Below are 15,936 nucleotides of genomic sequence, written 5' to 3' on the forward strand. Positions count from 1 at the left end.
TGCTTATGTCTTGGGTTGGACCAATTGTTAGATGGTGACAACAAATTACCAGAAGTAAATTAAGTCATTATTAAGTGAGTCTTTTATTCTGTGTCTGTTTCTCAAATAATACTCTCTGATACAGTCACCAGCAAAATTATTAGCCTCCATTACTTTGCATTTTCCATGCAATGTGGTTTGAATCATTTTGCAACTGTACTGTGGTAAACACGAGTCTAGTTTAGAAAAAAATTATAAATCAGACAATTTATAAATCTCCACTATGTTTTATTTCTATTCATATTGTTATCATGGCTGATATCTTGACCCATTTGAACCCCCACAACATTCCCATACATCCTTTACACTGTAGTTGTCTGGTCATTTCATATTTTCACTGTAATTCAGCATCACCAGAGTCCAGACTAAACATGGAGAAGCAGCATTTAGCTGTTATGCTGCAAACAAGTGGAACAAACTGCCAGTGGAGATTAAGCTTTCACCAAATGGAGACATTTTTAAATCCAGGTTAAACACATTTCTTTTCTCATGTGTCTATGCATGAAAAACTTATCTGGACTGTTGCTTGTTTTTAAATTAATTTAAATTATTTTATTTGTTTCTCTTTATATTCTTTTATGTATTTTTAATGCTTCTTCCACTCCCTGCTGCAATGCTTTTATTTTATGTGAAGCACTGAATTGTTTTGTACATGAAATGTGCTATATAAATAAATTTGATTTGATTTGATCATTCATCAACTCATCAGAAAAGATAAGGCATTTCAGGTATTATTATCATTATCGTTATTATCATTATTATTACTTAAATTTTATGTATAACAGTTTTTTTTTCTCTTGTACATATTGAGTCTTATCCAGAGCCCCATTCAAACACGAGATGTGTAACAGCTTTATCAGTCTGTTAAAGGGACAAAATGCAGACAAATTGTAGGTCACTTTCATATTCAGGTTCCTCAATGCTCCATTCAGACTAACCCATGTGTATCATCACCACACATCACCTAATGAGGTATAATGGCAAAGCCTTTCAGGAGCTGTCTTACAGCATGTTACATTGCCTTGACAATTCACATCAGCCTGAGAGGAACACTGTGGTTGTTAGACATACCAGTGGTGGATGGCAGCAGCTGAAAATACTGAAAAAAACTTTTTTTACTGAGCAAACGGCTCGTGTGATAAGGGACCGTTATCCTCTCTTACTTTTATTTATTGTAAATACAATGAAAAGCATGATTGTTGGTAAAAGTACAAAAACTTCATCTTTTTGCCTTGGTTCTCTCTTTGCACTGCTACTTCTTTGGTCTCTGCCGTGTGTGGCTCTGATCAAGAGGAGGGAGCAATTCTGCCCATAATGCAATCGAGAAGATTCAAGGTTTTTCCTTTTCATATGACTCGGGAGCTTCAAAAAATACTTTGAGGCTTCACCAAATAATAGCAGGGAAAGCATTCCTCTGATCATAAGTGATCCTCTGTCTATGTGACCGTGTACAGTCCAAACTTCTGGACATTTACCAGAGATCCGATTCAAACTTGATGTCGACATGTTTAGTTGCCAACAGATTTATGGAAAGGATTACAGTTGAACTGTCATGCAGAAATAATTATTTTGCCAGTCACTGTCATTTTGCAAACTAGCAATTATTTTGACTGTGTGTCTTTTAATTGCATTATCACAGTTTTCCCAGATATCAACTGTTAACAATGTGCAACTGTGCAGTGATAGTAGAGATGGGAAATATGTCCAGAACTGTGAAGTGACAACACTTTTCTGAAAACATTTCAAATTTCTTGAAATGGTAAAGGCACTGCACAAATGAGATTTTTGGTTTCTGTGAGTGCTTAACTACATTATTCAGCATAAGAAATGGAATCCCAATTGGAAAATGTTTTAATTGATTTAAACATGGAGTAGGTCCTCATTCAAATATTTTTGGTCATCAATATTATTTAATTTTGAAATATAGTTTGTAGATACATTGTGTTGCTGCATCGAACAGATCAGTGTGTGGATGCAAAACAATTTTCTCCAGCTAAACTCAGACAAAACTGAAATCATTGTCTGTGGCCCACAGAAACAAAGAGAAAGTGTTATCAGTCACCTTGAGACTCTCTCTCTAAAACCTAACTATCAAGTTAGAAATCTCGGGGTAATATTGGACTCAGACCTGAACTTTAACAGCCACATTAAATCAGTAACATCAGCAGCTTTTTACCATCTAAAAAACATTGCCAGAATCAAAGGAATAGTGTCTAAACCAGACTTAGAGAGACTGATCCATGCGTTTGTCTCCAGCAGGTTAGACTACTGTAACGGCCTGCTCACTGGGCTCTAAACGGGCTGTAAGACAGCTGCAGTACATCCAGAACGCTGCTGCTCGAGTCCTGACTAGAACCAGGAAATACGACCATATTAGTCCAGTGCTCAGGTCTCTGCACTGGCTTCCTGTCGCTCAGAGAATAGACTTTAAAACAGCTCTGCTTGTGTACAAGTCTCTTCATGGTCAAGCGCCAAAGTACATCTCTGACATGTTAGAGCCATATGAACCAACTGGGGCTCTGAGAACCTCAGGGAGGGGTCTCCTGCTGGTGCCCAGAGTCAGGACGAAACAAGGTGAGGCTGCATTTCAGTTTGATGCTCTTAAAATCTGGAACAGTCTTCCAGAAGATGTGAGACAGGCCTCAACTCTGACAATGTTTAAATCCAGGCTAAACCTGGACCTTATTTCTGGCATTAAATACGTTCATCTACTCACCGATAACAGTTTGGTGAAAGTCGGTGTCCTTCGGACGATATTTAGATCACTCAAGATCCGCATATATCCACAACGGGAGAGAACAAGGCAGTGACGATACAGCCTCTAAAAAGGCATCATATGTCTTTATTTCACCAATACTTTAAGACGAATGAATGAATGAACGCGTACTATTGCACTGTTAGTTCAGAGCTGCTGTGTTGTTGTTATTGGGGGCTATCGGGGGGCTTATCGGGGGCTTTCTACACATGCGTCTAGTTGGATGACGTCATCGATGAGCGACGCTACAGCACAGCTCATTCGTTTTAAAGTATTGGTGAAATAAAGACAGATAATACCTTTTTTAGAGGCTGTATTGTCTATGCCCTGTTCTTTCCCGTTATATGGATATACACGGATCTAAATATCGTCCGAAGGACGCCGACTTTCCCCAAACTGTTATCGATGAGTAGATGAACGTATTTTTATGCCAGAAATAAGGTCCAGATTAAAAAAAAAAAAAAACTACTTCCCCTCTAAGGTAATAACAATTTTGCCTTCAGTTTTTGTCCAAAAGACCAAAAATTTGGTAAAATAAATGTCAGATCCTAATCAGCAGTACATACCACTCCAGTATTCACAATGAGGTCAGTTACTTCTCAAACAGCTTAACACCACTGATAAATCATCACCACCCAGGTCTCCATATAGTAACTGGGTGGTTTTATAGCAAATAGCCAACATGTAACAATGTTCTGTCTCTTACTCCAAATTTACAACCAACAACTGCCAGCATTCATTCATTTCCTCCATCACTCATCTCCAACAGGTTTTGAACTCATCAGATATTATATAGTGAAAATATATCATTATAACATTATTACAGTCCTCTGCGGGTAGATATCCAACAAGGCCAACTCCATGCATTGGAAAAGTGCCAACCTGATCATATTCAGGATCACCAGTATCGTTAACAGCAGAAGCAGAGCAGCAGGAGCGCCCAGAGGAGGCATTAAGACCCAACACAAGGGAGTCTGGAAGAGAATACGGCTGTGTGGATGTTTACGGGGGTGGGGTTGGGGGCTAGATAGAGTGTCTCTGTGCTGGCCTGATTATTCTCTCAACAGAATGAGCTCACATAACAAAGGATTTATTATCACTCGCTGGAGAATCACTGCAGTTTGGGAGCTGTGCACAGCCGTTTTCTCTGCCAGGCGCCCAAAAAATGTGGCCCAGCTCTGGCGGAGAGATTCAAACAACAGCAAACCCTGTGTGGATCCCTCTCTCTCCCTCTGCCCATAAAGCAGCTAGTGTGTGAGGATGGTGGGAAGACCAGGAGGCTAACATGGCAGTGAGAGATAGCTGCCTCTGTTACTCTCCATGTCTTACTTCTTTTTCTCCAGGTACGCCAACAGTGTCCATCTGGACTCAACAGTAGCAGCAACCAGGTGGAAAAGTAATACAATAATACTGTACGACTGCAAGAGATTAAACTGAAAATTTGTAACATTTAGCTTAGTTTAAAACCAACCAAATCTACTGAGGTTGACTGAAATGAATTGAGCACAAAGCTGTTTCAGCCTTACTTGTTCTGGTACGACCAGGAGCTTGTGTTAGCTCATGTTAGCCAGTGCTGGCATTGTTTGATACCATTTTACACTGACTGACACATATTCCTGTGTAACAGACATTGAATAAAACCAATAGGTAATCACATGGTTGCATGTATTGTTTAAAATGTATTTCCATTAAAGTGGAAACGACAGCTTTTCATTAGAAATGTGGTTTGTCATGCAAGTGAACTGTTTTTACACAGCCCAGTCTCACCACAGTACACGGAATTGGAAAGTTTGTGTTCATCTCCAAAGCGCAGCCCTGCTGCTTCAATACATGGCTGAAAAATTACAAGATGGCAACATATCTCTCAGCTATTGTTTTGTTTCGTAGTGTTTATGGGACATGACTTTTAACACCTAACCCTTACTATTCATGAGTGAGAGTGAGGTAGAAAACTTTTGTGTGCCAAAGATAAGTAGAAAAGTGAATAATCTTTTTGTATAGGATGGGTCCCAAACTCATGGGGTCTTGCATAGAAGTCAGCAGAGTAATACCCTACTACTGTCCCCTCCTCTCTTACAAGCATTTGTGGTCAAATCAACAGTGTGGAACAGGTATGAGGCATGATGATATACGTAGCGAGATGTAGAGCGTGAAAGTCTGATTGGGGAGATGAATGAAAACGTTGAATGTGGACATGATGACATGTGAGACATAAGCTTTGTTTCTGCTGGGAACTTTTTGAAAATATTGTTATGTACAATTTTAAGCCTTTATTGTGCTATGGACTAACGGAGCTATGACGTCCTGTTATGAGATCAGTTTGTTCAATATCAAAAACTTTCTTCTCTTAGAAGTTTTTTTTTTTTTTAATTCCGACACAATCTGCAGCAGCTGTTCTTAAAAAAAAGCTTGAAAACCATCTCAAGCATAAAAATATGGTTGAAAAGTGGAGGAGCATATTTCCTTTGAATTCATTGGTTCTCTTAACCTTCTCTAATGTGACCATTTTAAAAATGTATAAAAGCACTCTCTCTCACACACACTCTCACACACACACACACACACACACACACACACACACAGTGATAGTACTATAAAGCACCAGCTTGTTCTGGTGAATATATTAGACGTGGAGCAAAATTAAGATGTTGCATCACAAGCAGGGTACATTAAAATGCATTTATCTGTTCAATCAGTTTTACCCAAGTGAAGGGAGAATAACAACTTTAAGTGATTCTGGCTCACATCTTATGAATATTTACAAAACTTCTCTAAAAAATTGTCATCAAAACATACATATTAAGCATACCAAAGCCAAAACAAATTGAAGAAATAAATTCATACATGGTTGCTCAGGCTAACCTGTCAGGAAACATGTGTCTGATAGGAAAACAGTAAGGCTCTAAAGTTTCAGGGTAAACAATTTAAAGAAGCATTAAACCTGTGGAGCCTGGTGATAATTCTCCAAGGGTTTTCCACCACAATCAACCACTGAACATAACACAGTTGTTGTTTTTTGATCAAATGGTACCTTCATTTTGATTAGAACAACTTTAAAGCCAGCCAACTTGTCAACCAGTCTCTGACTTAACAGAGAGCAGACTTCACCCAGCAAACCGGGCCTGGACTGTTGTGTCTGGGCCACTGATAGACCAAGGACGCACTCGTGTACGCAGGAAGAGTTCAGGGAAATCTTAATCTTTAACAACTGATTTGAGATGAAGAAAGAGGCTTTAGCAGGTTCACAGTTAGGCCTTCAGTGACTGCCCTTTTGCATTATCATAGTAAAAACATGTTTTTCATTCCAAACTGGCAACCATACACTTCCTAAAACCCTATGGGAAATACGTCATCTGTTACATTTAGTTCACCATCGTTTATTTTTGTTTATCAGTAAATCAGTATTTTTGAGTACTGATAGTAACCAACTACAAAATGTAACCAAATGTCCCTTCTCCCAGGAAAAGATACCCTATTACACAACTAATTCCTGTTAAAAAGCAAGTATTAGTCAATTCCGACTAGTGGTAACCACATCCTGACTTAAAAATAAGTTTAAAACTGTATGAGTCATCACTTTTTGTAAAAATGTGAAGACAAACTTGTTGCATTTTTAACCTAATTATTGATATATTCATTTAATTAAATGACATTTCTGTCACTAGATTAAAATCAAGCCATACTTAACTGTGACAACACAGTAAAAAAACAAGGTGTTACAGCAGGTTAATGGACAAACTCGTCCACTTGTGCACCTGCACCGTTTCCACAAAATTATATCCACACATCCACATGCTCACACACGCTTAGAGCCTTGAAAATTAACTGCCAGTATTAAAAAAAAGCAGTGATCTGTTAATCTTGAATTTCTGAGGCTTCTACTTTACCTGATGAAGTTGTGGGTGGGTGCGCGCAGCAAAGCCGTCCAATAAAACCAGAGGATTAAGCAAACACTGCAGCTGCTCATAGAGATGGAGTTGGACTGGTGGAGGTGTAAAACCAAAAATCCAAAAAACACACAGGAGAAAAAACTCTTAACTGTGAACCGGAGAGGAAGCCTTTCTCCCTTATCTCTGGCTCTTTTCTTGTCTCTTAACTCAATGTGTCTCCTCAACACACACACACACACACACACACACACAGTCTTTTGCTGTCACAACACACACTAGGCTAACGCCATGTGGCCGACACTGCTGACACACACTGTCTGGCTGCTGATGGTCCCCGCCCTCTTAACTCTTTACTCTCCTTTGAATCACATGCTCCCTCTTTCATTCTCTCACCCCCCCCCCCCCCCCCCCCTACACACACACACACACACACACAACCCAACATCCGTCTCTCACACATACACAAACATACCCTCACTCTTTCCTGCCCAGTCAGCCAAGCTTCAACATGTGGACACAAGGTTGTCTTTCTTCTGCATAAGAAATGCCATGTTGTTCATGAAGACCTGTACAAATGTTACCCCGAGGCGGGACTCACAGGTAAACAGAGTACAGAATATAGTAACTTTTCCCTGGACAAAAGCCCTTTATTCTTTCACACTGGAAGTACTGTTACACTGAAGCACATTTTCCCTCTTATACACTTCTCAGAATCTTTTCTGCCCCACTAAAAGAAAGAGCAATAACAAAAGAAAGATCTTTTGCATTTTAGGCTCGTTGGCTAAGCAGAGGAAAAGATGGATACATGGTTAACACTTGAATTAAATCACTTTTTATTTTTTAAAAAGAACTACAGATTACTTTTAAACTTTCATTTGTTCGAGATTCAGGGGAAAAAAATCGCCAGCGTTAGTTTGGTTTCTGTTTTCATCTGAATCACTAACAGAACAATAGGGATTAATAAGGGAATCTATCTCATCAAATGCTATCTGTAGCTATCTCACCATCTAGCTTTACCATAACAGGATAGATTTGCAGTGCTTTAGCTTGGCAAACTTATGAATTAGATTTTTCTTAATTAATAATTTTTTACAGCACAATATAGCCTGATGAATATGATGAAAAGTATGTTCTGACTGGTTTTTGGCTTTGTAAAACAGTTACTTTGGTCCGTATTTCAACTTAAAAATACCTCTGTCATGCCATCATTACTCACCTTTGCTCATTTCTATTGACAAAGCAGATAGTGAATCAGGGAAGTGTCACCTTGCATGTTGGTTTGGCTCTGTACCTTCATCCAATTCTTGCTCAGAGGTACATCAACTTTGAGCCACCCTTTCCCTTTCTGGAACTTGGATATACACTGGTTCAGATTTTATTTTGTTTTGGCTTGGTGCCAGTAGTTTTCCCCGTCTTTAGGGCCTCCTCATCAGAGCAGCTACATTAAAAATGTTTGGTCCAAACATGGCCCACATCAGCAGTTTCTTTGAACAATATTGGCCCTTGAATGATGCCATTTACTCAGAGTGTGCCAGCTTATAATCAGCCACATATCCACCAGACATGGACCAAATCTGCAATGTCTTTGGGCTTTTGGGCCACACCTAGGTCTTACAATATTTGCACTTACCCTTGATAAAGTAGGCTTATGACATTTTTTAAAAAACATTTAAAGCATTTTTTAAATAAAACATTTTTTTTTTTGTTTGCACCACACTTGCAGTTACTTGTAGCATTTTTAGTATTGTCTTTGTTGTCCCAGCTGTTCTTTGTTGTTGCTGTTTGTTGCACTGAAAACTTCGCGAGAAACGTTATTTCATTGCACTGTGTACTGTGTATATGGCTGGAATGACAATAAACCCTCTTGAATCTTGAATCTTTGGGCCACATCTGGCCCATACAACACATGACATAAAATAAGTTAGGCAAAGCTCAAGGCCATTGTGCTTTGTCTGGCCAAAGTAACCTCAAAAGTGCTGTAACTGAGCTCTAAGTGACAAAAGTAGCCAGTTTTGTGTTTACTTTGTTTATGCAATAGCAAATTTGTAGCTTTTTAATCCTTATTCCTTTAAACGTAGTATTCTTTGTTACATATTACCCTCTCCCATAGGTCAGTGTAATCTATAAATTGTTTCTCTTGCATAAAAGAAACAGAATCACATAAAAGAATGTCGCAAACAAGCAAATTTCAGAAAGTGGCAATACAGGACAAGTTAGTTACATTAGCTCAGAATTACTGCCATTTAAAAATTATCACAATTTTCCCCTGTTTTCCATCTCCTAACAGGGTAAGAAGACTTTGTATGTTTGATTTTGAAAGGACAAAAACTTTACTCGGATAGTTTGGAAAGCTCGGAAAGCTGCAATAAACTATGTTGTTGACTTTGTTCATGAGAGACACAACATAAAAATACCCAGACAAACTAAGAAGCAGTGCTGGGGTAACGATCTGGTGGTTGTGACACAAAACAATTAAACACACTTTCTGAAAACAGAATAAATCTAATTTATATTGAATCTGAAAAAAAGACTCAAATTCATAGTGTGTTTCTCTTTTTCTAGTCCACAGTGGTGTGTGCTGATGGACAGCAGGACTATTACAGATAGTCATTATTATCCACAGCTCGTGGTTCCACACTACCCAAACTGCACTGGATCTAGTTAGCCTCACCACTTTATCAGCAAGTTTAAATACCGGCCAGAACCACTGCTTGCATTTCATCCATCCATCCATCCATCCATCCATCCATCCATCCATCCATCCATCCTCTGACTCTATTTCTATACCAGCTTAATCCAACTCAGGGTCGTGGAGCTTGCATTTCAGTATGTGTGTATAGATTTTACAACATAGGCCTAAAATTTCTCAAACTGGAAAAGCTCAATCTTTTATTGCATGCCTGTCTGGCTGAGATTTATCTTGATTAATGTAAAGTACGCTCATCTGACAGCCATAATCACACAGCTGGGCTGTTATGCCCCAAAAACCATCCTGATCAAACTGACAGAGAACGATATATAGATATATATGTGTGTGTGTGTATATATATATCTATATATATATATATATATAGATATATATATATATATATATATATATATATAGATATATATATATATATATATATATATATATATATATATATACATACACATATCTTGCATCTGATATGTATGAAACTTGGATGTGGTTTCACCTGATTTCACCACAGTTCTGGGAATCCTTAAAAAAATTGAACAAAAAAACCTAACTAAGTGACAGTGGCTTTACTCTCTACAAAGTCCCCATTACTCCACTACATTTGCCATCCATACATCCACTTTCTATAGCTGCTTAATCCAATTCAGGGTTACTGAGGCATTGTACACCCTTGGATAGCTCGACAGCTCTTCACTACATTTTTTTTAAACAAACATTGTCAATGTCCAAAATCTTGTAGATTTATGCTTAAACTTCAGGATTTGAGAACATGGAAGTGGTTACGGTCTACAACTTTATGCAGTAAATATACAAAGAGAGGCGCAAGCTTTAAATATTTTTTGTTGCTTGTTTGATGGAACGATGTTAGCCAATATGATGTGGAAGCCAGCCTAATCTCTTTGTTGTTGAGTATAAAGGCACCACACCACACATGCAGTGCAGTCACAGCGCATGAGTGAGCCTGCAGGTAGCCCCAAATCACCAGGGTCAAAGGTAAATTTCTCTTTTATGTAAACACACACACGCCCTAACTCTTGAAATAAAAAGACGTCTAAGACAGTAAAAGCTCTCTCTCCTTTCATCTTTAATGAAAAGCATATTTTGTCCTGCCCCCCTCTTCGTCTACACCGCACCAGCACCCACACACCCATTCAAATCCTAACGCCTTTATAGAAACATACAACACAGCGCTGCAGGGCTGAGCGGAGGGAAGTGCTCATTATGAACATCAAAGGCCTCAATGGGCGCTGACTCGATCCTTTGAGACGACTGGAGTATCTCGGCTGGTGAACAAAATGTTGGGATGTCTCTGCACATCTCTGATACCGTCAGCTGTGTTCGAAATTCAATCACCAGGCCCAACACAAGGAGGAGAAATGTAAAGATCCAACGGAAATGGGTCATCACTTTTAGCCAGGATGTGCTTGTTGTTGATGAGCAGTGGATCACTCCCACATGCTGGCCGTGAAGCAAATGATATCAAGTCCACCACAGAAATATTTAACCCAACAGCGATTGAGTATCCCCTACAATAACTTTCCCGTCAGTCTTCGTGTCATGCTCTGTGTTTCAAAGCTGAAAGGTTGCGCCTGTGCTTCACAATGGCCAGCAGTGGTTTGATTTAGACGGATGTCTGAAGAGCTGATGTTCAGAAGGATTACTGAGAGTTTAGCTCCAGGCATCTCTCCTTTACGATGCTGTTTGAGGTGGAGAGCAGAGCCGCACTGCCATCTAGTGTCTGCGACAGATTCTGCTTACAGTAATCTCTGACCACACAAATCAGCAGCAGTCTGTCTACAGATATTAAACATAATGGGATTATCATGGGAGCTCCCCTGTGTGAAAAAATAAATACATTTTGCTCACACTAGATGTGAGACAGAGGTTCAGGTTTTATTCCACTAAAATGTAATATACTTACAGACAGTATGGCAGAACCCAATGGGATATGACACCTAATGAGAGGTAAACCAGATGGAAATGTGCAGAAAGGGGATTTAATGAAGCAGATTATGTGTTGATCATTTTATACCTGATGGGATATCCTTAAAATGTGCTTTAATTACCAACAAATTAGGAAAGTGACACATTCCATTAATTACAAGTATGAACTGGAACTAAGAAAGGGTGTCAAAGGGGTTGGAGATACTGTTGTTGCTGGGAAACCCTAACCCTGGGAAAAAGGTCGCCGGGAGAATTAACAAAGCAGTGTGAGACGAGACCCAACAAAATGGTCACAGAGAGGAAATTCCACATCTGGATACAGAATTCATTCCAATATCCTCCCTGGGACTGTCTGAATTTCCGATGTGCTTTGCCCTCAGTACAAAGCGTTCTGTCAAAACCACAGAATAAGAGCTCAGGGTCACACAGGTTGGTGCTATAAAGAAAATAACTATGCTTGACTCAGGGGTTCTACATAAATACATACAGGGGACAGTGAATAACTACTAAGAGATGGCCTTAAAGACACACCAGTTTAGCACTGACCCAAAAAGAAGCACCTCGTGATGAAATATTAAATCATACCACAACGAAACACAAGATGAAGGACTAGGTGACAAAGAATTGTAACACAAAATGGTTACAAAGATGCACAAAACCAAGACCAAAGAATGAAATAAGAGTCAAAACAGAAAAAGAAATATATCCGACACATTATGAGTACAAAGTGACCAAACAAACAGTGATGTGCCACAGAGAAGAACAAACTGTACGTAAACAGATACAACACAAACACAAAAAGACCAAACTAAACAAGTGTCCATGATTCGTGACTTTGTGGCTCCTTTCATGCAACAATTTGCGTGTGTCAGTCTGCTATGTGTTGCATTATTTGTCATGTTACATAATACATAAAAGCACCGGTCTGAAAGTTACGAGATCTTGGCAGAACAATGTAACAGTAGATACAGACGGGGCTGCACGTCTGTTGTGATTTCTTTAGTGGATTTGTGATTTGCTCTTAAAACTAGTACCCATATTATAATTATATCGTTTCACTAATTCTTTGCTCTTATGTAAGACATAAAAGTGTACTTTCCTTTTCTCACTTTCTTACACATGACAAAAAACATGACAAAAACATGACAACTCAGCAAAAGTCACACAACAGCTGGCACTAACAGGTGAGAGTGGAAACTGAGAGAAAGATAACAGGCTTTGTCGCTGTGTCACAGTGGTTCATTCATTTGTGCTTCACTGCATCTGATCTCTCAGGTAAAATAATGCTACAACAGTAGTGAACATTATATGTTGTCAGTTGTGACAGTACCGATGATCACATGATCATGAAAGCTGCTACATTCATTAATGAGCTCTGACTTTGCAGACTGTTTACCCAACAGAACAAATCAAATAGTTATTACAAAAAAAAGGTACTTTGTTGCAGTCAGTTTTTAATTCTATTAAATTAAATTTATAATTGTAGATTCAAATGTGATAAAGAACTGTCATTAGTAGAATTAGTAGTGCGACACAGATGACATTACCCACCAGACTCCTTATCCAAAGTTCATGGAGTCAGTCTGGGATGACAGGAAGAGCCACAGACCCAGAAAAAAAAAAAAAGTCTGAGTGCACAGTGCAAGAGCAAGTGCGTCTTAAAGAAAGATGCTCAGGGATGCTTACAGAATAAAACTGCTTCATTTTTATTTGTCTTTTAGTTTAAAGTTGGTGCGAGCCAGCAGCTGAAGCTCCTCCTGGCCTGAGCTGTAATTATAGCCGCGATGCGACCACTCAGTCCAAGCAGCAGGATTTCCCTTTGAACTGCAGACACGAGTCAACAGAGGCCCAGCAGTCACACACTGGACTGCAGGTTCTCTTTGCAAACAAAGCCGTTGGATCGCATGTGCTCGGCAAGCAGCTTTCATGTTAAAATAATATCTGATGGGATGGTTGTGTTTTTCCATTCTCAGGATGTCCAAGCAAATTATTTCTGGATTGTAAACAGATTTTACAAGTTGCTTCTTCTTTTTACCAGACTTTGAATTTTATCAGTGAAATGAAAACACAGAAGACCTCCACAGAAGCATGATATGATTAAGGAGTGACACACAAACTTGATTTTCCTACCATGAATCGCACTTTCTTGAGCATCTTCCTTGAGTCCAGAGAGACGGATGTTCACAGATCCAAAAAGTTGGAAAACTTCCAACTCCACACTCCATTAAGGAGAGCACTTTAAAGCTCATTAAAACTCCTTCCAGTCGCTCCCTTTTACACCAAATCCAGTCTAAACATCCAGAAAGAATCTGTGGATGTCCCGTTGCCTGTCTGTCTGCCGACTGTGTGTTTGAACATGCAGAGTCAACAGTGTCTGCCTTCCCCTCAACCCCCACCTCTCCCTCCTCTGAGACCCTTTTTGCAGAGCTTATCAGTGTACTCATTCATTCGGAAAAGGACACACCCTTTTTTTTTTATGACTGGGGGGGCTGCTATTAACAACCCCATCCTCCAACGCCCAGTACACCAAACATGGCTGTTAGCTGACTTAAACTCGCCGCCCCTGACCCCGGAATGCCCCCACCCTCTGCACATCCCCATCTACCCATCTGTTGTGCTGCAACATCTGACTCACCTTTGTCTTCACAGCTGTTCAGCATCCTCTATCACACAATTCATCTGTGTGGACAGAACACAGAGTCAACTGATGTTCCCTAATCTGCTACTGGAATGAATCCATTTTTTAAAAAGTTACAACGTATTCTGAGCTCTGTAAGACACTGTTCAGACTGAACTGGGATTTTGATGTTGGCAGCTAGTTCTCTGCGTTTGGGACTCCCCAAAATCAAAATCAAATCAAATCAAATTTATTTATTTATATAGCACATTTCATGTACAAACAATTCAAAGTGCTTTACATAAAATAAAAGCATTGCAGCAGGGAGTGGAAGAAGTGTTAAAATACATAAAATAATATAAAGAGAAACAAATAAAATCATTTAAATGAATTTAAAAACAAGCAACAGTCTAGATAAGTTAAAAGATATCGTCCAGATTTCATGCATAGACACATGAGAACAGAAATCCTCTGATAGACGGACCATTTACAGAATGCTTAGGCTTACATACATACATACAGATCATTTTAAATGGAAATCTACAATGAGAAGGTCTGTGTTAACATTTCTCAAAGACTGTTACTATGTATAGTTCTTGGGCAAAAGTACAGAACAAAACAGCTGTTGCTTTCTGACCTTTAACCCCTAACCCAAACCTCTAACCCTCCTGACCCTCTTGTAAACCCTCCTGTAAAGTCCAAATTTCATTGTCAGTCCATTACTCCATGTTTTGTTTAAACTTTTAAATGCTAAGATTAGGAGTTATCGTTTGTAGCATTTTTTAACAACGTGTAACTGTTTTAAGAAAACGTGCACGAGGTTTTCGGACACCGTTGGTGTCGGCCTATAACAGCTTTGAGATATGATGTCAGCATCAGCCCAAAGTGAAATAGCAGATGCAGCTAAAGTAAAGTTTCAAATCAGTGTTTATTTGACCTTTGACCTTTTTTTTTATGCGAACACCACCACAAAAAGTGCTTGTAGGCCAGCCTAAAATTCCATCTAATTTAACAGAGTCCTGTTGTTGCTCAGCTCAGCATCTACCAAATCAGTACAAGATAGCTTTAATTCTATAATATCTATTGAGCTGAATCTCATTCTAGGCTGCACGGTGCTGAGCACTGTCACCTTACAGCGAGAGGGTTCCTGGTTCAAATCCCAGCTGGGGCCTTTCTGTGTATGTGTGGGTTCTCTCTGGGTGCGCTGACATCCAAAAACATTTTAGGTTAACTGGAAAAATTGACCTCAGAGAGAACATGCATGGTTGCTTGTCTGTATGTGGCTCTGTGATGGACTGGGGGCCCATCCAGGGTGTACATTGCCTCGCGCCAAGTAGGCTCCAGCGACGCTGAGCTGGATTAAGCAAGTATAGAAAATGGATGGATGGATGAATCTCCTTCCTCTGGATCCTTTTTAACACGATAAGTGTTGTTTGACATTTCATCAGCTTACAAAGTCTGTGAAACATTTTCTACACTTCCGGCATCAAATGACCCCTGTGCCAAGTGCACTTTTAATTCAATATCATTACATGGATGGATGGATGGATATACATGTATATATCCATCCATCCATCTTCTTAACTGCTTAGTCCACATAGGGTCGCGGTGGCAATATGGAGAGTAGAGCAGCCCAGACATCCCCATCCCCATCCCCCGCTACTTCCTCCAGCTCATCCATGGCGACCCCAAGCCGTTCCCAGGCCAATCAAGAGACAGCGGCTCCTGGGCCGACCTCGGGGCCTTGTCCCAGTTGGTCGTGCCCAGTACATCTCCAAAGAAAGGCGACCAGGAGGCATCCTGATCAGGTGCCCCAACCATCTCAACTGGCTTCTCTCAATGCAGAGGAGTTGCGGTTCTACTTTGAGTCTCTCCCGGATTCTTTCCGTCATGATCCAGAGTTCATGACCATAGTTGAGAGGAGGGATGTAAACTGCCAGGAAAATCAAGAGCTTTGCTTTGTGACTCAGCTCCCTCTTCACCACAACAG

At 39.7% G+C, this 15,936-nt stretch overlaps 1 protein-coding gene across 11 annotated transcripts in view; it reads right to left on the reverse strand.

Annotated features, from left to right (window-relative positions):
- Positions 1 to 6,855, reverse strand: part of phldb1b (pleckstrin homology-like domain, family B, member 1b) — a 127,439-nt gene extending 120,584 nt beyond the window's left edge. For 7 of the 11 annotated variants that reach the window (XM_075474128.1, XM_075474123.1, XM_075474122.1 and 4 more), the window contains exon 1: positions 6,682 to 6,855. The gene's annotated coding sequence lies outside the window, so the exon portion shown is untranslated. The remainder of the gene's footprint in view (positions 1 to 6,681) is intronic. The other 4 variants (XM_075474132.1, XM_075474129.1, XM_075474127.1 and 1 more) reach the window with 2 other exon arrangements.
- Positions 6,856 to 15,936: the final 9,081 nt, after the last annotated feature.

Source organism: Odontesthes bonariensis, chromosome 9 (genome assembly GCF_027942865.1).
Source record: "Odontesthes bonariensis isolate fOdoBon6 chromosome 9, fOdoBon6.hap1, whole genome shotgun sequence".
Lineage (NCBI taxonomy): Eukaryota > Metazoa > Chordata > Actinopteri > Atheriniformes > Atherinopsidae > Odontesthes > Odontesthes bonariensis.